This window comes from Bubalus kerabau, chromosome 5, assembly GCF_029407905.1.
Source record: "Bubalus kerabau isolate K-KA32 ecotype Philippines breed swamp buffalo chromosome 5, PCC_UOA_SB_1v2, whole genome shotgun sequence".
Classification (NCBI taxonomy): Eukaryota; Metazoa; Chordata; class Mammalia; order Artiodactyla; family Bovidae; genus Bubalus; species Bubalus kerabau.
In genome coordinates this window covers 39,513,770-39,538,421 of record NC_073628.1, presented here as the reverse complement: position 1 = coordinate 39,538,421, position 24,652 = coordinate 39,513,770, and the positions used below count along the sequence as shown (strand labels likewise).

General features: G+C 40.9%; 1 long non-coding RNA gene across 1 annotated transcript; it reads left to right on the top strand.

Annotated features, from left to right (window-relative positions):
* Positions 1–470: 470 nt before the first annotated feature.
* On the top strand, positions 471–12,423 carry LOC129653824 (uncharacterized). The gene is made up of 4 exons (XR_008715223.1): positions 471–601; positions 1,483–1,531; positions 11,595–11,706; positions 12,221–12,423. It is a non-coding gene; the product is annotated as an uncharacterized LOC129653824 (long non-coding RNA).
* Positions 12,424–24,652: the final 12,229 nt, after the last annotated feature.

Below are 24,652 nucleotides of genomic sequence, written 5' to 3'. Positions count from 1 at the left end.
TCCTGAATATTCATTGGAAGGACTGATGCTGAAGCTGAAATTTCAATACTTTGGCCCCTGATGCAAAGAACTGACTCATTGGAAAAGACCCTGATTCTGGGAAAGATTGAAAGCGGGAGAAGGGGACAACAGAGGTTGAGATGGTTGGATGGCATCACCACCTCGACGGACATGAGTTTGAGCAAGTTTTAGGAGTTGTTGATGGACAGGGAAGCCTGGTGTGCTGCAGTCCATGGGGTCGCAAAGAGTTGGACATGACTGAGTGACTGAACTGAATATACAGAGAGCACCTGCCCTGTGGTAGGCACTGTGAGATTGCGCAGAAACATCTGCATAGACCCTGCCCTTGAAATGGTGATTACAAAACACCGACTTTTGTCATCACCAGGTCAAAGTCCAACCGACTGAGGTTAGAAAGAGGTTATAGGGAAATGGAAAATGAGAACTTGGTTTTGGGACATGAAGAGTGATTCTTCCTGTGGAACGTCCAGGCAGGTTGGGCTGAAAGGGCAAGAAATATCATTCTAGATGCAGCAGAACTTTCTGCAAAGCCAGAGGACTGTGTTTCTTGTTTCAGTGAATAGAACTCTCAGCCTCTCAGGTGCGAAGCCTGAAGCTTGGTTTTCCTTCTTGACCATTCTCTCTTCCTCAGATTCTTACTTTAAGTCTTTTAAAAAATGTATTTAATGAGGGAATTATGCCCCAATACTTAAAGCATCCATTATGTGTAATAAATTAACATTTCTCCATTGTAGTTAGAAATGGCCCTAGATATGCACCATCCTTAAGATAATTTAAAAGAAGGTCATTCAAAATTTTTTTATGTAAGATTTAATTTTATCAGGGGGCTCCTGTTGAGAAAGATTACCATGCATCCTGTCTCCTGTCTCTAATGGCTTGTGTTCTAATTGAACTCTTATTATTGTGATCTTTACATATTATTTCCACTGGAGAAATGTCTATCCAGGCCTTTTGGCCCCCTTTAAAATCAGGTTATCTGTATTTTTGCTACTGATTTGTAGAAGTTTCTTGTATATTTTGGATTTTAACCTATTATAAGATGTATGGTTTGCAAATATTTTCTCCCTAATCCAGGGCTTCCCTTTACATTTTTTTGATTGTTTCTTTTGCGACTCGTGGCACATACAAATTAAAAATAAGGGACTTAATTCTCCCTGTTGAGATAAGAAGAGAGACTTCTCCCCCTCCTTCTCCTTCGAGCATTTTCTTTAGAAAAATTATAAGTTGTTTCTCTACCCCTTTGAGATGTATATAAATCTTTTTAAAAAGCATTTCCAGGCATGTCTTTCAAGGACTTGGAAAAAATCTCTCTTTTTAAAGTGGTGAAATATATATAACAATATAATATGTTGAAGTTTTTAAAGAGAATAGTTTTAAAGGGAGTAGTTGAGCGGCATTAAGTATATTCTTATTGCTATGTACTGGCACCACCACTCATCCTGGCAGCCTTCTCTTTAACAGGTAACCATCAAGGGAGACAGCCTCTCTCCATCCCAGTTTCTGGGAGAAGGTAAGAGCCTAACCTCAGTGGGTGCCCTGCTCCAAGTTGTAAAACTACCTTCTTTCATGAAGATTTGAGAAATTTATTTTTCCTTAGGATAAAGCCAGTTAGTAAATGTTTATAGATGGCCACCTCAATTACCAGGTGAATCTAAGATAAACTATGTGTGACAAGTCCTCTGAGGTGAGGACTAGCTTTTGTTTCACCTGAGAACATGTTTGAAACGGATTGCACCTGCTTGGCTCTCGGTTTGTTAGGGCTGCCATAACAAAATACCATGGATGGGATGGCATGCTGCTGCTGCTGCTGCTAAGTCGCTTCAGTTGTGTCCAACTCTGTGCAACCCCATGGACTGCAGCCCACCAGGCTCCTCCATCCATGGGATTTTCCAGGCAAGAGTACTGGAGTGGGTTGCCATTGCCTTCTCCAACGGGATGGCATAAATGACAGAAATCGATTCCTCTGGGTTCTGTGGGCTGCGAGTCCGAGCTCGAGGCACTGGCCAGCGTGGCTTCTTCCGAGGCCTCTGGCTGATGACAGCGCCTTCTCGCTATGTCCCCACGTGGTTTTCTGTTGTGTACACACGCACACCCTTGGGGCTTTTTGTGTGTTCAAATTTCCTTTTCTGTGGGACAAATTGAGGGAGTAGCATTGCAATATAAAAATTCACTTCAGTTCAGTCGCTCAGTCGAATCCGACTCTTTGAGACCCCATGGACTGCAGCACGCCAGGCCTCCCTGTCCATCACCAACTCCCAGAGCTTGCTCAAACTCATGTCCATGGAGTCAGTGATGCCATCCAACCATCTCGTCCTCTGCTGCCCCCTTCTCCTGCCTTCAATCTTTTCCAGCATCAGGGTCTTTTCCAGTGAGTCAGCTCTTCTCATCAGGTGGCCAAAGTATTGGAGCTTCAGCTTCAGCATCAGTCCTTCCAGTCAATATTTAGGACTGATTTCCTTTAGGATGGACTGGTTGGATCTTACCAGATATTAAATAGGTAGCCAGTAAGAAGTTGCTGTATAACATAGAAAGCTTCAGCCTGGTGCTCTGGGACAACCTAGAGAGGTGATATGAGGGTGAGGTGGGAGGGAGGCTCAAGAGGGAGGCAATATATATGTACTTATGGCTGATTCACGTTGTATAGCAGAAACCAATACAACATTGTGAAGCAATTTTTAAAACAAATTTCCTCTTATAAGGACATTGGTCAGATTAGATAAGGGCCCTCCTTTTTTTTTTTTTTGGTTCTAGAAAATTTTAATATAAAAAGTCAATGTCATTTTCACAGAGATTGATGTACAGGAAAAAATTAGAATGTTGTCAAACATTTATAACCACTGGTATCACTGCACATTGCCTGCGTAGTTCAGGATTCTTTTTTTTTTTTTAATTTTATTTTATTTTTAAACTTTACATAATTGTATTAGTTTTGCCAAATATCAAAATGAATCCGCCACAGGTATACATGTGTTCCCCATCCTGCACCCTCCTCCCTCCTCCCTCCCCATACCATCCCTCTGGGTCATCCCAGTGCACCAGCCCCAAGCATCCAGTATCGTGCATCGAACCTGGACTGGCAACTCATTTCATACATGATATTTTACATGTTTCAATGCCATTCTCCCAAATCTTTCCACCCTCTCCCTCTCCAACAGAGTCCATAAGACTGTTCTATACATCAGTGTCTCTTTTGCTGTCTCGTACACAGGGTTATTGTTACCATCTTTCTAAATTCCATATATATGCACTAGTATACTGTATTGGTGTTTTTCTTTCTGGCTTACTTCACTCTGTATAATAGGCTCCAGTTTCATCCACCTCATTAGAACTGATTCAAATGTATTCTTTTTAATGGCTGAGTAATACTCCATTGTGTATATGTACCACTGCTTTCTTATCCATTCATCTGCTGATGGACATCTAGGTTGCTTCCATGTCCTGGCTATTATAAACAGTGCTGCGATGAACATTGGGGTACACGTGTCTCTTTCCCTTCTGGTTTCCTCAGTGTGTATGCCCAGCAGTGGGATTGCTGGATCATAAGGCAGTTCTATTTCCAGTTTTTTAAGGAATCTCCACACTGTTCTCCATAGTGGCTGGACTAGTTTGCATTCCCACCAACAGTGTAAGAGGGTTCCCTTTTCTCCACATCCTCTCCAGCATTTATTACTTGTAGACTTTTGGATCACAGCCATTCTGACTGGTGTGAAATGGTACCTCATAGTGGTTTTGATTTGCATTTCTCTGATAATGAGTGATGTTGAGCATCTTTTCATGTGTTTGTTAGCCATCTGTATGTCTTCTTTGGAGAAATGTCTATTTAGTTCTTTGGCCCATTTTTTGATTGGGTCATTTATTTTTCTGGAGTTGAGCTGTAGGAGTTGCTTGTATATTTTTGAGATTAGTTGTTTGTCAGTTGCTTCATTTGCTATTATCTTCTCCCATTCTGAAGGCTGTCTTTTCACCTTGCTAATAGTTTCCTTTGATGTGCAGAAGCTTTTAAGGTTAATTAGGTCCCATTTGTTTATTTTTGCTTTTATTTCCAATATTCTGGGAGGTGGGTCATAGAGGATCCTGCTGTGATGTATGTCAGAGAGTGTTTTGCCTATGTTCTCCTCTAGGAGTTTTATAGTTTCTAGTCTTACATTGAGATCTTTAATCCATTTTGAGTTTATTTTTGTGTATGGTGTTAGTAAGTGTTCTAGTTTCATTCTTTTACAAGTGGTTGACCAGATTTCCCAGCACCACTTGTTAAAGAGATTGTCTTTAATCCATTGTATATTCTTGCCTCCTTTGTCAAAGATCAGGTGTCCATATGTGCGTGGATTTATCTCTGGGCTTTCTATTTTGTTCCATTGATCTATATTTCTATCTTTGTGCCAGTACCATACTGTCTTGATAACTGTGGCTTTGTAATAGAGCCTGAAGTCAGGTAGGTTGATTCCTCCAGTTCCATTCTTCTTTCTCAAGATCGCTTTGGCTATTCGAGGTTTTTTGTATTTCCATACAAATTGTGAAATTATTTGTTCTAGCTCTGTGAAGAATACTGTTGGTAGCTTGATAGGGATTGCATTGAATCTATAAATTGCTTTGGGTAGTATACTCATTTTCACTATATTGATTCTTCCAATCCATGAACATGGTATATTTCTCCATCTGTTAGTGTCCTCTTTGATTTCTTTCACCAGTGTTTTATAGTTTTCTATATATAGGTCTTTAGTTTCTTTAGGTAGATATATTCCTAAGTATTTTATTCTTTCCGTTGCAATGGTGAATGGAATTGTTTCCAAATTTCTCTTTCTGTTTTCTCATTATTAGTGTATAGGAATGCAAGGGATTTCTGTGTGTTGATTTTATAAGGGCCCTCCTTTTAATCATCTTTTACAAGGCCCTGTCTCCAAATATAGTTACATTCTGAAGTTCTAGGGGTTAGGACTGCAACATATAAATTTTGAAGAGAAAAAGATACAGCTCCTAACAACTGTATAAATGGGTGAGATTTCTTTCTATCTTAGTAAACTCATTAATGTATTGTCTGTGCTTACATCATATTCTGGTTTAGTACTTATTCAGTAATAAAATTGCTTTCTTTCTCTTTGGCCCTTATGAAGTTTTCTGGGCAGGGGAAGATATTTTGGTTTTAGTTATATTTCCCCAACAGTATAAAAAGTACAGAGAGGAGAACCAAGGTCAAATGTTTGACGTCTGCGTACTATGGAAAAAAGCTGTATGAGTCACTTACTGTATGGAGCCTTGATTTCCCAATCTTGATGGGCAAGTGAAAGGTTGTTCTTGATTGGGATTCAAGTGATTTTTTCAAATTCTATATCCTTTGGAAATTAAATCACTCAGTTATTTTTCTTATGAAATATATTGGTGGTAGTGGGTCAGGGAAAGAGCAGGAGAGAGAAAGGACAGAGCAAGAACAGCCAACAAGGGTACATTCTCTAAAAGAAAATTATCTGGATAAATGAAACTCCTTTTATCAGCATTCCCCAAGGGACCCCAAAACACATGGGAATTACCCTGGGCCTAAGGACTCACTGGCTTGAGATGACAGCAGGTTGATTTCTTCTAAACCAATTTCTCAGTTTCACTCCTTTTAAAAAAATTGAAGTATAGTTGACTTACAATATTATAGGAGCCCCAGGCATAGAGCGAGTGTATATATGTGTGTGTGTGTGTGCATGTGAATTGTTCAGTCCTGTCCGACTCTTTTGAGATCCTGTGGACTGTAGCCCACCAGGCTCCTCTGTCCGTGGGATTCTCCAGGTAAGAATACTGGTGTGGGTTGCCATTTCCTCCTCTAAAGGATCTTCCTGACCCAGGGGTTGAACCCATGTCTCCTGCATTGCAGGTGGATTCTTTCCCATATGAGCCACCAGGTGTTAGTGGTCAGTCAGTCATGTCTGACTCTTTGTGACCCCATGGACTGTAACCCACCAGTAGTCTCCAGCATATACAGTATTTTTACAGGCTATATGCCATAAAAGCTGTTACAAGATAATGCCTGTATTTTCCTGAGCTATACAATATATTCTTATTGCTTATCTATTTTATACATAGTAGTTTGTATCTTAGTAGTTTGTATCTTTTAATATCACACCTCTATCTTGTCTCTTCCTTTTCCCTCTCCCCACTAGTAACTACTACTTTGTTTTTCAAATCTGTGAATCTATTTTTCTATATTCATTCATTTTATTTTTTAGATTTTCATATATGAGTAATACAGTATTTGTTTTTCTCTGACATTTCACTAAGCATAATATTCTCTAGGTTCATCCATGTTGCTGCAATTGTCATTATTTCATTGGTTTTATGGCTGACTTAATATTCTATTGTATATATGTACCACGTCTTCTTCATCCATTCATCTGTTAACGGATGCTTGGGTTGCTTCCTTATCTTGACTATTGTAAATAGTGTTGCTGTGAATATTGAGATGCCTTTTTTGGGATGTTTTTGTTTTTTCTGGGTATATACCCAGGAGTGGAATTGCTGGATCATGTAGTAGTTATATTTTCCTTTTTTTTAAGGAAACATCATACTATTTTCTGTGGTGGCTGCACTAATCTACATTTCCACTAACAGTATACAAGATGTCTCTTTTCTCAACATCCTCACTAACATTTGTTATTTGTAGACTTTTTGATGATAGCCATTCTGATGGGGATGAGGTGGTGTCTTATTCTTGTTTTGATCTGCATTTCTCTAATAATGAGTGATGTTGAGCATCTTTTTAAGTGCTTTTTAGCCTTCTGTATGTCTTCTTTGGAAAGATGGCTGCTTAGGTCTTCTGCCCATTTTTTAAACTGAGTTGTTTGGATTTTTGATATTGAGTTGCATGTACTGTTTGTGTTTTTTGAATATTAACCCTTTATCAGTCATATCATTTGCAAATATTTCCCCCCCTTCTATAGGTTATCTTTTTGTTTTGTTGATGGTTTCCTTTGCTGTGCCAAAGCTTTTAAGTTTAATTAGGTCATATTTGTTTACTTTTAGTTCTTTTGCATTTAGAGACAGATCTAAAAAATATTGCTACAACTTATGTCAAAGAGTGTTCTGCCTATGTGCTCTTCTCTTTTCATCGTTTTAGGTCTTACATTTAGGTATTTAATCAATTTTGAGTTTATTTTTTATATGGTATAAGAAAATGTTCTAATCTTCTTATTTTACCTGTAGCTGTTCACAGCACCACTTACTGAAGAGACTGTCTTTTCTCATTGTATATTCTTGTCTCCTTTGTCATAGCTTAATTTACCATAAGTGTATGGGTTTATTTCTGGGCTCTTTATCCTGCTCAGTTGATCTATGTATCCATTTTTATGTCAATACCATGTTCTTTTGATTACTATAGCTTTGCAGTAGTCTGAGGTCTGGGAGGGTGATATCTCCAGCTCTGTTCTACTTTCTCAAGATTTGGCAATTCAGGGTCTTTTACGGTTCCACATGAATTTTATGTTTATTTGTTCTAGTTCTGTGAAGAGTGTCATCATTATTTTGATAGGGATTGCATTAAATCTATAGGTTGCTTTAGGCAATATGGCCATTTTAACAATATTAATTCTTCCAATCCAAGAGAACAGGATATCTTTCCATTTCTTTATAACATCTTTAATTTCCTCCATTAATGTTTTATAGTTTTTAGAGTATAGGTCTTTCACCTCCTTTGTTAAGTTTATTCTTAGCTATTTTATTCTTTTTGATGTGATTTTAAACAGGATTTTTAAAAATTTCTGATAGTTTATTATTAGTGTAGATAAAAGAAACATTTATTTATATTAATCTTATATACTGCAATTTTACTGAACTCATTTATTAGTTTTAAAAGGTTTTTTGTGTGTGCAGACTTTAGGGTTTTCTGTATAAAGTATCATGTCATCTGCAAAAATAAGTTTTCCTCTTCCCTTCATTTGTATGATTGTTATTCTTTTTCTGTCTGATTGCAATGACTAGGACTTCCAATGCTTTGGTAAACAGAAGTGGTGTGAGTGGGCATCCTAGTCATGTTTCTGAGTTTATAGGAAAGGCATTCAGCTTTTCATCATTGAGTATGATGTTAGTTGTGGGTTTGTCATAAATGGTCTTTATTATGTTGAGATATGTTCTCTCTATGCCCACTCTGATACGTTTTTTCCCTCCATGAATAGCAGTTGAATTTTGTCAAATGCTTTTTCTGTGTCTATTGAGATGATCATGAAGTTTTTGTCTTCCCTTTTGTTAATATGGTGTGCCACATTGATTGATGTGCAAATATTGAACCATCCTTGTGACCCTAGATAAATCCAATTTGATCATGGTATATGATCCTTTTTATATAGTGTTGAAGCTGGTTTACTAGTATTTTGTAGAGGATTTTTGCAACTGTATTCATCAAAGATATTTGTAAGTTCCCTTTTTTTTGTAGGACTTTTGTCAGTTTTTGGTAACGGAGTAATGGTGGCCTCACAGAATGAATTTGGGAGAGTTCCATCCTCTTCAGTTTTTTGGAATAGTTTGGGAAGGAAAGGTATTAGCTCTTCTTTATGTTTGGTATAGTATAACATCATTGTAAATAAAAGGAATTATACAAACAACATTTTATTAGTGTAGAACATATTTTTCCAAGATAACATATTCATTTTTAGAGATAAACAATAAACCGGTAGTGACTTGAGGGGATAAACGAGAGTGGCTTGGGAACAGGCAGATTTCCTTTCTATTGCAATCTTTCATACCTTTAGAATTATTTTCCTATGTACATGTATTTTATAGTAAATAAAAAAGTACAAATGGCAAAGAACTACCTGTAAAATTTAATTTTGTATAGTAACTTTACATAAACTTGATTTGTTATTGGAAAACAACTTACTAGTTTTAGGTGTTTTTGAAAAATTCAGCAAACTGAATTGCTGTATTTTAACTCAAACACAATCAGTTAAGTCAGTTAACTTAGTTAACAGACCTATAATTTTTTAGTAAAATGTTGCTCATTATTTCAGCTTTCTCATCTTTAAAATGACAGCAGATGTGTCCACCTGCTTGAAAGGGTTGCCAGAGGTATATCTGATGAGAGTTCTAACAGTAATTCATAAGGGTGATAGAATTGCAGAATTGGGTCTGTTACCATTTGAGGCTGCTAAAAGTCAAAGTTAGCTATGTGTCCTCCCTCCAGTTCATCACTTCTTGAAGCATAAGAGAAGCTAATTACCCCACTGGTTTGGATTTTGGATCCCCTCAATATGCTTTTTCATTTTTCTCCTGAATGAGCAACTCTGCCTTGTTCCTTGTGAGATTAATCTGGAGTAGCACCAGCTTCCTGCCGCTAAGCCCAGTCTCATCTTACTCATCAAGAAGCCCATCTTTCACTTCTTCCTCTGCTCTCAGTCCCATGTCCAACCCATTGCCAGATCGGTTGCTTCTGTCACCCCAGTGCCTCTCATCTGTTCATCTCCACTCATAAAGCTCATAGTAGCAGCTTGGTCTAGTTTCACTGGGCTTGCTCCTCAGATTGTCCTCCCAGCTTCCTTTATTTGGTAAAGTGTTACCATATTTTTAACATTTTGATTAAATTTGGCATCTTCAATCTTTGCTGAAACTTTCAGTTGAGAGTTTCTGTACTGTGCATGTCGCTTCAGTCATGTCCGACTCTTTGCAACCCTGTGGACTGTAGCTTGCCAGGCTCCTCTGTCCATGGGATTCTCTAGGCAAGAATACTGGAGTAGGTTGCCATGCCCTTCTCCAGGGGTTCTTCCTGACCCAGTGATTGCATTTCCTGCAGCTCCTGCATTGCAGGCAGATTCTTTACACCAAGCCACCGGGGAAGCCCTACTATATTATACAGTATGCTTTATACTTATTTATTTTTATTGAAGTGTAGTTGATTCACAGTGTTATATTAATTTCTGTTATACAGCAAAGTAATTCAGTTATAAATATACATATATTCTTTTAAAAAGATATTCTTTTCCATTATGCTTTATTACAGGATATTCAATATAGTTCCCCATGTTATACAGTTGGACTCTGTTGTTTATCCATTCAATATATAAAAGCTTACATCTACTAACCCCAGCCTCCCAGTCCATCCCTTCCTTAATCCTCTCCCCTTTGGCAACCATAAGTCTGTTCTCTATATCTGTGAGTCTGTTTCTGTTTCATAGATAATTTATGTCATATTTTAGATTCCACATTTAAGTCAAATCATGTGGTATTTGTCTTTCTCTTTCTGACTTACTTCACTTAGTATGATGATCTCTAGTTCCATCCATATTGGTGTAAATGGCATTATTTTGTTCATTTTATGATTATATAGTGTTCCATTGTCTATATCTACCACATCTTCTTTATACATTCATCTGTCAATGAACATTTAGGTTGTTTTCATGTCCTGGCTATTGTGAATAGTACTACTATGAACATAGGGGTGCATATGTCTTTTTAGTTTAGTGTTTTGCCTGGATATATGCTCAGGAATGGTATTGCTGCATCATATAGCAACTCTATTTTTAATTTTTGAGAACCTCCATACTGTTTTCCGTAGTAACTGTACCAACTTGCATTTCCAACAACAGTGTAGGAGAATTTCTTTCTCTGCACATCCTCTCCAGCATTTGTTATTTGTAAACTTTTTAATGATGGCCATTCTGACTAGTATGAGGTGATATCTCATTGTAATTTTGATTTGCACTTCTTTAATAATTAGAGATGTTGAACATCTTTTTGCCTCTTGGCCATCTGTATATGTATTCATATTTTGTATATACCTCTTGTAGGCTTCAAAATATTACATTGTGCAGTGGGCTGAACATTTGTGTCCCTCACCAAATTTATATGTTGAAACCCTCAACCTCAATGGGATAGGAGATAAGGCCTTTGGGAGGTAATTAAGTCATGACTGTGGAACCCTCATGAATGAAAGCATAGTGAGAAGGTAGCAGTCTACAATATATTAATAAAAAAGGGCTCTCACAGAACCTGACCGTGATGGCACCCTGACCTTAGACTTCCAGCCCCCAGAACTGTGAGAAATAAATTTTTGTTGTTTGTGGACACCCAGTCAATGGTAATTTGTTAGCTAGAACTGACTAAGATACAATGTAATTACTTATTTTCCATGTTTGTTGTCTCATTTGACTGGGAAATCCTTCAAACAGGGACTAACTTCCCTCCCCTTTTCTAAATGATCATTTATTGATGAATTTCTATGTGCTAAGTACTATATAAGAATTGTGCATATGTTATCTCATTTTATTGCTTCCTCAGCACCCCCTGGAAATAGATATTATGAGTCCAAGTTAGAGTTGAGGATTCTAAGAACAGAGAATTTAAGTGACTGGGTGAGCTGTGATTTGAAAATTTCCTCTTTGTATTCTCTTGTACCATCCAACTCCACAACCAGGCATATAGCAGATGTCCAACGTTGATGGGCAAGCTGAAATTCCTGAATGCAAACCTCGGTTTTGTTGTTGTTGTTTGGTCACTCAGTCATGTCTGACTCTTTGTGACCCCATGGACTGTAGACCTCTAGGCTCCTCTGTCCATGGGATTTCCCAGGCAAGAATATTGGAATGAGTGGCCATTTTCTTTTCCAGGGGATCTTCCCGACCCAGGATTGAACCCACATCTTCTACATTGGCAGGCGGATTCTTTACTGCTGAGCCACCAGGGAGGCCCAAACTTCAGTTTCAATACCACCTGTTCTAGGTACCCTTCTGTACCCTAATGTTGCCTCTTTGTTGCACGTAAATCCTGATCCAGTCTCTGTTACCGCACTTATCACTCTGACTTGTGGTCTTCCTCTAGGCTAGTTGGCTTTCCAAGTCTGTTGGGTAGAGTAGTTGGAGCACACTTCTCTCCTGGCCTGGGCAGGCAGGAGTGGGAGGCTGGCCTGCTGAGCCAGCTCAGGAAGAAATGCTCCCAGAGCACCCAGGGCCGAGGCAGTTAATTTGCCCCAGTGGTGAGGAGGAAATTTCTTGTAAAAGCTAGTTCGCCTCAGAACAATGTGGCCTTTTATTTTTTAGCTTTGGAATGGAGCCTAGCTGTCCGTGGAAACAAAGAGAGGAGAGAATCACTGAACCAGTCTCGCACATAAAAAACTGACCATGTCTGTCTTTGAAGTCTCCTTTATGTCATTTTGAAAACTTTGGATTATAGGGGTGTTTTTTCCTCCTTTTCTTCCTCAGTTACTCACCCCACCCCATTTTTTTTTTTTTTCCAGAGAAAAGAGAGAACTGGGTGTAAGGGAACCTTTCTTTGAAACAGGGCAGAAGTCATTAATTAAGGCTCCCATTCATTCCTGCTGACACTTGCTCATCAATCAGATTTCCTCTTAGCATTCTGATGACCCTGCTGACCTGGAGTCCTCCATACTGTCTGCCAGACAGAATTGAAACTCAGACCACACACCAGAAAAGAGGGAGTGGGCCCTGGCTCCTGGCTTCCTGAAATGGGAGAGAAAGCGTCCGGGGACAAAACAGGCTAGTCGGGAGCTCTTCGGAGTGAGGTGAAGGTGAATAAAGAAGGTATTTTCTCTGCGGAAGCAAGTGTTGCTCCCTTCACTGAAACAGTGATCTATAGTTGCCCTTCCCTTTCTTCCCCAACCCAGGGCCAGCGATGTAGCTCGGAGCCCGGCCAGCTGAGCTGTGGCAACCAGGCTAGCAGCTTCACTCTGCCAACTCGGCACTGCTGAAAGAAGCTAACAGCTCGAACCCTTCTCTCAGAAAATTACAGGGAGCTGTTCCAGAGAAGACATTGGGGGTAGGGGTGGGGGTAGTGAGCCTGAGCTGTGGGACCTTTACTGCGTAACTTATTCATTCATTGACTCTAGCCATTCACCTGGCACCCACTGTATAGTAAGCATCATACGAGGTACTGCGGACAGAACTGTGAAAGAGGTAGATGCAATCTCTCTCCTTGTGGAGCTCATAGTCTCTCCGGGCATGTACTTGGGCCTTTTCTTCAAGAAAAATTGGGTATTTAGGAGGACCCACTGCGGTCAATGCAATTAGAATTCATTGACTATGTATTGGTCCCCTTCTATGTACTCAACATACTGAATACTGAAATGAGAAAGGAAAAAAATGTCCACAGTCCATGTCCTCAAGAAATGAACAGAGTAGGCAATGGCAGACTAGTTAACAAGCTCATCCGTATTCAATGTGAAAAGTGTTATTACAGGTACATTCAGTATTCAGAAGTGGAGACTAGTTTATTCCATGTGGAACTCCTTGGCCCTGACTCTGAGTGAGATGGGAACCACTGAAAGGTTTTGAGCAGAGGAGTGACATAATCTCACACATTTTAAAAAGCTTGGAGAATGGATTTAAGGGGCAAGGCAAGGGAGGAAACAGGGACGCTGGTTAGTAGGTTTAATGCAACAAACCAGGTTTGTTGTCTTGGACCAAAGAACTAATAATGTAGGTGTGGAGAAGTGGTCAGATTGTAGATATTTGGGAAAAAGCCAGTAGAATTTGGTGATGGATTCAATGTCTGGTATTCAAGAAAGGAGTCAATGCAAACACCAAAGTTTTGGACCTGAGAAGCCAGAAGTTTGGAGTTTTCATTAAGATGGATAAAATTGTGGATATAGAGGTTTTAAGGGAAGATCAGGAGTTTGGCTTTAGACATGTTAATTTCAGTTGTCCATTAGACTTCTAAATAGAGTTACTTGACTAAGCAGTTGGATATTTAAGTGTGAAAGTCAGGTGAGAAGCCTGGAATGGATTTATAAGTTTAAGAATTGTCAGCCTGGCAGATGTACTTAAAATCAGGAGACTGGATGAAATCACAAGGATGTGAATACATGAAGGAAAGAGAGCAGATCTAAGGGCTAAGCCCAGGGGTATTCCACTGTTTAGAGGTCAGGAAGATGAGGAACCAAGAAGGGAAGTCAGGGAGAGGGAGAGGATTGCAGTCTCCTGGATTTTAAGTAAATGCGATGTCTAAAAGCAAGAGAGTTCCAGAAAAACATCTATTTCTGCTTTATTGACTATGCCAAAGCCTTTGACTGTGTGGATCACAATAAACTGTGGGAAATTCTGAAAGAGATGGGAATACCAGACCACCTGACCTGCCTCTTGAGAAACCTATATGCAGATCAGGAAACAACAGTTAGAACTGGACATGGAACAGCAGACTGGTTCCAAATAGGAAAAGGAGTATGTCAAGGCTGTATATTGTCACCCTGCTTATTTAACTTCTATGCAGAGTACATCATGAGAAATGCTGGACTGGAAGAAGCACAAGCTGGAATCAAGATTGCCGGGAGAAATATCAATAACATCAGATATGCAGATGATACCACCCTTGTGGCAGAAAGTGAAGAGGAACTAACAAGCCTCTTGAGGAAAGTGAAAGAGGAGAGTGAAAAAGTTGGCTTAAAGCTCAACATTCAGAAAATGAAGATCATGGCATCTGGTTCCATCACTTCATGGGCAATAGATGGGGAAACAGTGGAAACAGTGTCAGACTTTATTTTTCTGGCTCCAAAATCACTGCAGATGGTGACTGCAGCCATGAAATTAAAAGACGCTTACTCCTTGAAAGGAAAGTTATGACCAACCTAGATAACATATTCAAAAGCAGAGACATTACTTTGCCAACAAAGGTCCATCTAGTCAAGGCTATGGTTTTTCCTGTGGTCATGTATGGATGTGAGAGTTGGACTGTGAAGAAAGCTGAGCACCAAAGAATTGATGCTTTTGAACTGTGGTGTTGGAGAAGACTCTTGAGAGTCCCTTGAACTGCAAGGAGATCCAACCAGTCCATTCTAAAGGAGATCAGTCCTGGGTGTTCTTTGGAAGAAATGATGCTAAAGCTGAAAGTCCAGTACTTTGGCCACCTCATGCGAAGAGTTGACTCATTGGCAAAGACTCTGATGCTGGGAGGGATTGGGGGCAGGAGGAGAAGAGGATGACAGAGGATGAGATGGCTGGATGGCATCACTGACTCGATGGACGTGAGTCTGAGTGAACTCCGGGAGTTGGTGATGGACAGGGAGGCCTGGCGTGCTGCAATTCATGGGGTCGCAAAGAGTCAGACACGACTGAGAGACTGAACTGAACTGAACTGAACTGAACTGAAAGGAAGGAGGGAGGAGCCAGGCATACCAGATGTTCCTAATAGGTGAAGCGGATTATGGTTGAGAATTAGTCACTGGATTTGGTAGTGTTGATTTCTAAAGACCTTGATAACAGTAGTAGCTATGAAATGTGTGCATGCTTAGTTGTTCAGTCGTGTTCCATTCTTTGTGACCCTTTGGACTGTAGCCCACCAGAATCCTCTGTCCATGGGAGTTTTCAGGCAAGAATGTTGGAGTGGGTTGCCATTTCCTTCTCCAGGGGATCTTCCCTGGAAATACAGGGGGATACAGTGGAAGGGTTTCCTCAGCTATTTCCTGAAGTCATCAGAAAAATGGTTATAGAGAGCCACATGGGGATTGAGAGCCCAGAGATGGGGATGTCCTGACCAAAAGGTGTCTGACTTAAACAGGTGTAAAGTTCTTACGAGATTAAGCCTGAAGGTCTCAAGGCAGATAGTGGTGTGAGGCTGTGAGTGTTGGGCAGGGGGAGGTGGGGGAGGTCAGGGGCCCATCAGAAGCATGGAATTCTGAGAGACGTGACCTTGTTTTGTTCAACCCAGACTCCAAAACAAGATCACGTCTCTTAGAATTCCATGCTTCTTCTCGTTGATAAAGCACAAGGTGCTCTGAGGCTTTCTTTTGATTCTGTTGGTGGATTTTTCTGGTGAAACTGGGCTGCCATCAAATCTTAAAACCATCTGTGTTGACATTATATATTCCAGACCTGCTTTAGCTCTCCTTATAAATTAGGGCTTTGGGAAGTTCTCTGGTCAGCCTGTCCCTGAATATGGCTCTGCTGCTGCACTGCTAAGTCGCTTCAGTCGTGTCCGACTCTGTTCGACCCCATAGATGGCAGCCCACCAGGCTCCCCCATCCCTGGGATTCTCCAGGCAAGAATACTGGAGTGGGTTGCCATTTCCTTCTCCAGGAATATGACTCTAGGAATAATGAATAACTCTAACTGGCTGAAGAGAATCACAGGATTAAAATAGATCATTTGTGATAGGATTTAATTGAGTCAGAATATCTTTAATTATGAGATGTTTGGCAAAACACTAAGGAATAACTTAGTGTATTTCTTGGGCAAGATCTATCTGCTAGTGGTGTGCACACTTTTCTAAAAGTATACTTCGGAGACTTTTATGAAGATGAATTTGAATATAAATATTTTTGCCTCGTATCTCCTTGCTCAGTGATTCAATGACTCTTTCATGGGGGAGGGAAGGGAAGCAAGATGGCAGAGTATAAGGACTTGAGCTCACCTACTCTCATGAGCACACCAAAATCACAGCTAACTGATGGACAGTCACCAATAAGAAAGACTGGAACGTACCAAAAAAAGATATTCTACATCCAAGACATATAGAGGAAACCACAACAAGACGGCAGGAGGGGGCACTCTCATGATATAGTGTTAGTCACTCAGTTGTGTCCAACTCTTTGCCACCCACATGAACTGTAGCCCGCCAGGCTCCTGTGTCTGTGGAATTTTCCAAGCAAGAATACTGGAGTGGTAGACATTCCCTTCTCCAGGGGAACTTCTCACCCCAGGGATTGAACCTGGGTCTCCTGCATTGCAGGTGGATTCTTTATACCATCTGAGCCACCAGGGAAGCCCCTTGTGATATAATAAAATCTCATACCACCCAGATGGGCAACCCACAAACTGGAGATTTATTATATTGCAGAAGTTCTCCTACAGGAGTGAGAGCTCCAAGCCTCATGTCAGTCTCCCCAGCCTGGAGGTCTGGCATTGGGAGGAGGAGCCCTTAGAGCATTTGGTTTTGAAGGCCAGCAGGGCTTGACTGCAGGAGCCCCACAGGACTGGGGAAAACAGAGACTCCACTCGGGGAGTGCACACAAGGTCTCATACACACCAGAACCCAGGGCAAAAGTATGAGGAGGGCAAGCATCACCTAGAGCAAATTGTCCATTATTCAGCTTTCTGTTTCAAGCCTGAATTCTTTGATGAATCCTTAGGAGACATTTGTTTTGAGAATCAGTCATTTTTTAAAAACCTTTTTATTTTATATTGGAGTATAACCAACTAAGAGTGCTGTGATAGTTTCAGGTGGACAGCGAAGGGACTCACATATACACGTGTCCATTCTCCCCCAAACCCCCTGCCCATCCAGGCGCCACATAACATTCAGCACAGAAGAATCAGGTATTTTTGAAAGACAAGATTCATTTTCAAAGGTCATTAAGTTACCTTTATATATCAAAAGCAAAGCTTAGATTTTTCTAACATTTAATTTTAGCCAGTGGTTTTCAGACTTTTTGACCACAAACCATGGTAAGAAATACATATTTTAAATCATCACCCAACACACACATGTGCCTGTATTCATGTAAAATTGAAACAAAAATTTCAGGAAATAGAAACAAAGAGTTCAACAGAAGATCTGAATAGTCATTTTCCCAAAGAAGACATACAGATGTCCAATAGGCACATGAAAAGATGCTCCACATCATTAATCATTAGGTAAGTGCAAATCAAAACCACAATGAGATATTATCTCATACCAGTCAGAATGGCGATTATCAACAAGAAATAGCAAGTATTAGCAAGGGTGTGGAGGAAAGGGCACTCTTGTGCATTGTTGGTGGGAACGTGAATTGGTACAAATCAGACAGGAAGGTGATACATTTCCTGTATCACCTGTATTTCCTGAAGAGATACGGGGGCCCTCTTCCCCAAGTGCTCCAGACCTGTGTAAACCCCAACTCACAGGTCCAAATGCCCTTCCTGGATTAGAAAAAGGAGGAAAGTCACAAGCCTGAGCATTTATTCCAAAGACATGAAGCTACATGAAAGAGATTGGTTCTATAGTTGGCTTTTTGTGTCTGGCTGTGCCGATCAGGACTAATGGTGGCGGAATTTTTGACAGGTGATAAATGACAACTATTTCTTTCCCTTTCTGCAGTCTGAGGGGAGGCAACCACTGCAGCTGGGAAGCAGCTGCCCAGAACTGGGGTGTGGTGGGAGGGGGGCCCTCTGAAGATGCTTGGCCACAGGCAGATGCAGTTACACAGGGTTCCGCTTCCCAGGCCCTTTCAGGAAGCTCCTGCCTGTGCACAGACCTTTCTGACCAGCTGGTTGGCGCCTTTTCCTCTCTGGTGTCGAAGAGTCAGAGAGGATGAGGAATAAGGGAAAATGCTTTCTTGCTGACTAGAGACCTAGCTTGGAAGTCTGAATAAATTTGCTTCCACATTAAAAAAAGAAAAAGATAAAGCTCTAAATGAATTGTGAACAGAAGAACTGATGTGTCTCTTATCGGTCTGCTGCCTGTTGACTTTGGCTGGGAGATAATCACCATGGTTAACAAGGCTCCTGGCAGCCAGTTATTATTCATTCTGGCCATTCTCATTCACCATTGTTTTGGCATATAAAACCCTGAAAGAAGATGAAATCCCCAGTGCTCTGCAGCATGAATTTCTCTTTAGGAACCAGAGCCTCCTCATCCTTTCCCCAGCTCTCTCTCCCTTCCTGCTTCCTTTCCCCACCCCTACCAAGTGCATGGGACCAGGAGGGGGCTGAGCAGGTGGCTTTCCATGCCTCATGTCCTCCCTTGACCCACAGGACCTCTGCTACCATCTGCTTTATGATTGACCTCCTGGGCACCATTTACTTGGAAGGGTTCCCCTATGAAACCATTGAAAACCACATGCTCTCAGATCTTCACTATCTATCTCCAGCTATGAGCCCTGACAGAGGTGAGGTAGGCTTCCTGTCCTCCACCCCTTGCGTTCAGTGCAAATCATTGTCAGTCCTTGTTATTTGTCCTCTCCCATCTGTGACACCAGAAAGGAGGTAATGGCACCCTGGCTCTTCCTGTTTGTACAGGTGTCTGGCAGCTGATTGAATTCATTTTTAAAATCGAACCCCAAGTATCTGGAGGTAGAGTGTATTTTCCTGTCAGGAAAAGGGTGGTCACTCTTAAGGTTTCTCAGTCTTTGATCCCAATTTTGTTTGGTTGGTGGGGTAGGTTTGAGGTGCCCCAGGTTAACAGTGGCCATGTACTTCTATTTCTTTAACCTGGGCCATTTATTTACTCAATTTGTGCTAGGAGGAGCAGCAGAATTGGCTTCTGTCTCCAGCCCTAATTTGGGCCTCGTCATGAACTTTCTTCAACTCAGGTCCTTGCTCCCTGGTGCTCAGTTGGTCTCTCAGTGATCCCTTGGCTCTCTTTAGCTGAGATACTATTTTGGACTAATTTTTCATCACAATGTTATAATTTTTTAATATATATAAATATACAAATGGCTCAGATGGTAAAGAATCTGCCTGCAATGTGGGAGACCTGGGTTCAATCCCTGAGTCAGGAAGACCCCCTGGAGAAGGGAATGGTCCCCCTACTCCAGTATTCTTGCCTGAAGAATCCCATGGACAGAGGAGCTACAGTCCAAGGGGTCATAAGAGTCGGACATGACTGAGTGACTAACATTTCATTAAAAATTTTTTATAATATATATAATATACATATTATATATACATATATATAATTTAACTATACTTTTTGAACCCATACATTGCAACTGGACATAAAAGTGTTTTCCTACCAGACTCTTCAACTCCCACCATATCTTGAGGGATACATTCTAGGGTAGCCTCCTGTCTGAATTTTTGTCAGGGAAGAGAAACATGAATGTGCACAATGAGGGCAAGGCCAGAGAAGACAGAAAAATCTCCATCAGGATTGGGAAACAGGACTAGCGAAGGTTAGTAGGGCCTTGCTGCTGCCGCCGCTAAGTTGCTTCAGTTGTGTTCGACTCTGTGCGACCCCATAGACGGCAGCCCACCAGGCTCCCCTGTCCCTGGGATTCTCCAGGCAAGAACACTGGAGTGGGTTGCCATTTCCTTCTCCAATGCATGAAAGTGAAAAATGAAAGTGAAGTCGCTCAGTCGTGCCCGACTCTTAGCGACCCCATGGACTGCAGCCCACCAGGCTCCTCCATCCATGGGATTTTCCAGGCAAGAGTACTGGAGTGGGGTGCCATTGCCTTAACCCAGGTAAAGTGGGCTGGATTCAGGAAACTAAAGTGCAAACCAGGGAACCACTTGCTACCTTGCAATGACGGTTGCTTTTCAGGATATACTTCTCATTTCCTCTTTCTGTCAATGTCTTAACAACACAGCTTTACCGTGGTACAGTAATGAGGATCTTAGACATGGGACTCCTTCTTTGTATCTACTAGCTCTGAACATTTTGTCAAGTAGCCTCATCTCTTTGGATTTCACTTTCCTCATTTCAAACATGGGGATTTTTAACATTGGCTTCACTTTGTGATTAATACGATGATACGAGAACTAGTTTGTGAAGCATCACACTGTTTGGATGCTGGGGCTCTGTATCCACTGAAGTCTTCTTCTAATGTGTTACATTTTCTATAAAACCAGGACTTGAAACTGTGTGTGTGGACAATAGGCCTGGAAAGCAGAAGTTGGTGGAATGGTGCATATCAATGATTGTAAGGCAATGGGGCATCAATTAAAAAATGGACTGCAACCTTCTTTGGGGGAGGCTGTGGGACTTAATGCAAAGTAACAAGAAATGCTCATAAAACAGCTCTTTATGCAGAGAGGAGCTGGGTTTTGCCTTGTTGCTAAGGTCCTGATTGTTTCCTGGCTATGTTTTGTGCGTCTGTGTCAGGCCTTTCTCTGTGTTCCTTTCAGAAACTTGATGATATTGGCCTGCAGCTAATTAGATCAGTGTCATCACTTTCACTGTCCCCTTTTTTATTCTGCTGGGACCATTTCCATCAGAATAGAAGTGGGTGATAGTCCTTTCCCATTAACAAGGCTTAATTTCTTACTAGGACACAACTTGGAGTGACCACACATAGGGGCTTTGGAAAAAAGTCTCAAGCCAATACACAAGTGAGCTTGCTTTATTTATTTTATTTTTTGGACTGTGCTATATATATCCTGTGGGATCTTAATTCCCCAACAAGGGACCAAACCTGCACCTCCTGCATTGGAAGTGCAGAGTCTTATCCACCGGATTGCCAGGGAAGTCCCTGAGTGAGTTTTGAAGAGGTTTACAAGACCCAAATGTTCAGATAAGTTATCCACTTACCAAAATGACCCTTCAAATCTTCCCCTCATTCTATAGAAGAGCTTCACCTGCGGTAGTTAGGATGTAGTTTATTCAAGAGAAACTTTTAGGAGGCCTACATTCTGTAGTGAAATTGTTTTGGATATTCATAAGCACAGATATATGTGATTTTGTAGTTTTTTCCTCAGCTTAAAAAAAGTGAAAGCGTTAGTCGCTCAGTCATATCTGACTCTTTGCAACCTGTGGACTGTAGCCTGCCAGGCTCCTCTGTCCAGGAGAGTTCCTCAGGGCATATTGAAGAAATGGACATAATAACCACCTCAGTTTGCCACAATGACATTTGAGAGAAAGACTCATGTAGTTGTCATTAATTTGCAATAAAGCAATGGAGATATAGTGGAAAGAGGATAGACTAAGGTGTCAATCAGAATCAAGGTGTCAGTTAGAATCAGATTTAAATATTAGTTCCACTGTGTACTAGTGGTATGATCTCAATGACCCATACCCATGGCTTCATGGGGAATTCTCTGTTACCATTTGACAAAGAAAATTCTAGCCTGGTATACATATGGTTTCACATGTGTTATTAGCTCCTGCCAGAAATGTACTTTAGGAACACAAGAGTCAATTTTGTGGAAGTCTGTCTGTCTTTTTTTCCCAGCCACTCTGATGCTTGCTCAAAGTTGAACACAGGTTTAACAACATGGGCTTCTCCCTTTCCAAGGTTGACCTGCCCTATCGCTACAGCTGAAAGCCCAATTTGCCAACAGCAAAGATGAATGCTGAGCCCCTGACCTCACGCTATACCCCGGGGGAGGGGCACCAACCAGCCTCCTAGTAGCAGGTTGATTAAACTGTCCCTTCCATCACTGAGGGAATACCTTTTCTTTTCTTTTTAAACAAATTTTTTCACTAGGACAGTCATTCTGGGCCAGCTCCATCGTCTGAGGATTTATAGAATGCCTTATTCACCATAACAGCATCTCACATTTCATTATTTTGCCCAAGGAAATTATTATTTACACACAGGAGTGAGGTTAAAGGTTCTAATTCATGGGATTCATTGTTTCTATTTTGCAACCACGTATCTCAATTATCCAGAGGAAGCTGGTTTTATAGGGCAGTAGAATGTCACCTGGGAAAGAACATTTTTGGAGATTGGATTGAATGATAGAAGTGAGATATTGAAAGTAAAAGTTGCTCAGTCATGTCCAACTCTTTGTGACCCCATGAACTATACAGTCCATGCAATTCTCCAGGCCAGAATATGAAGTGGGTAGCCTTTCCCTTCTCCAGGGGATCTTCCTAACCCAGGGATCGAACCCAGGTTTCCTGCATTGCAGGTGGATTCTTTACCAGCTGAGCCAGAGATTGGATGCTATCCTACAATTTGCAGTATGTGCTAATCTAGTGGCCAATAGATGATGCTGTTCATCTCGTAGTCAGAATACACGGGGCTGGAGACCAAGGGGTTAAAGTGGGAGTTTGCTCATTTCCCTACCCCCCAAAATTTGCAGAATTTCCTCCCCATATTTATGTATTTGATCTCTGCTGATTTTAAAGGATTTAATTGTCAAAGAAAGAATGCTTTTGTCAGGGAAACATGCAATGGTTCCATTGAATTGGAAGTTGACACTGTCACTGGGCTATTTTGGGCTGCTAATGTCATTGATCTAACATAGAAAGAAAGAAGTAACTGCAGGGGCTAAGGTGATTGATTCTAATATCCAAGGAAAAATTGGGCTGAGGCTACATGGTGGGAAAAAGAGAACATGTCTGGAAACTAGGGGATAAAGGTGGGACTGCTAAAGCTTCAGACCCTTTGAGAATAAAGATTTGGGCCATTCTGCACATTATGAACCTTGATCAACTGAGGTAACAGCTGAAGAAAAGAGGAATATGGAAAGTTAGTGGGATAAAGAAAATATGAAAATCAACTATAGCATTGTTATCATTTATTGAAATGAGAACTATAACAGATATTATTTTATTCTTTGCATTTATGTGTATCTTGCTGTGCCATGCTGTGCCAAGTCGCTTCAATTGTGTCTGACTCTCTGTGACTCCAGGGGCTGTAGCTCACCAGGCTCCTCCGTCCATGGAATTCTCCAGGCAAGAATACTGGAGCTGTTTCCTTCTCCAGGGGATCTTCCAGACCCAGGCATAGAACCTGAGTTTCCTGCAGGCAGATTCTTTACCATCTGAGCCACCAGGGAAGCTCCATGTGTATTTTAGCATATATTAACTATTTTACCTCACTCCTTTTCTCTTATTTTTTTTTTAATGGATTGTTTGTTGGGATTAACTTTCAATTCAGTTCAGTTGCTCAGTCGTGTCTGACTCTGCTACCCCATGGACTGCATCATGTCAGACCTCTCTGTCCATCACCAACCCCCAGAGTTTACTCAAACTCATGTCCATTGAGTCAGTGATGCCATCCAACCATCTCATCCTCTGTCGTCCCCTTCTCCTCCTGCCTTCAATCTTTCCCAGCATCAGAATCTTTTCCAATGAGTTAGTTCTTCACATCAGGTGGCCGAAATATTGGAGTTTCAGCTTCAGCATCAGTCCTTTCAATGAATATTCAGGACTGATTTCCTTTAGGATGGATTAACTTTACAATTTAATATTTAGGTTAAAAATATCCAGATACAATGTTTAAATTTTTATTTTTATTTATTTATTGGGTGTGTTAGGTCTTCATTGCTGTGCGTGGGCTTTCTCTAGTTGTAACGACCAGGGGCTATTTTTCCTTGCGGTACATGGGCTTCTCATTGCGATGGCTTGTTTTGTGGAGCACAGGCTTTAAGCACATAGGTTTCAGTAGTTGTGGTGCATGGGCTTAGTTGTTCTGCTGCATGTGGGATCCTCCCAGACTAGGGATCGAACCCTCCTCCCCTGCATTGGCAGGCATATTCTTAACCACTGGGCCACCTGGGCAGTCCTCAGGTGCAGTTTTGACTGAACTAAAGCAGAAGTTAACTTCATCCAGAGATGGATATGGTGGCTGTTTGTACCATGTCTCCCCTTTTTGAGTGAGAATATCATCCTTTGTATAAATGTTAGTTGCATCTTGTTAGAAGGCAGCATGGAGTTGTTACTGTTGTATGAAAATTTAAATATGGGTAGAAAGCTTTGATTGGATACTGAGTAAAGGGGTCTATTGTGCATTCTTTTGACTTATCTGTTGTCTCCTAGATCTAAGCCCACTATTCTATGTTCTGTATTGTGATGCTGGGGTTGGGATTCGATAAATGACTTCTCCTAGATTTCCTTGCTAGGTGGTTTCCTTTAGTTAGGTTATGCCACTGGGAGGCACTCGTGGGAAATTGGAAAGAGAGAAGAGATGAGAAGGGACTGCTTCCCTGTGTTCAGCTCCCTTTAGTGTCAGCTGAAATTTTGATAATGATGGTGTGGTTGGTATTTCTGTCTTAACAATATTAAGTCTTATGATCTATGAATGTAGGATATTTTCCATTTATTTAGACCTTCTTATTTTTCTTTCAACAAG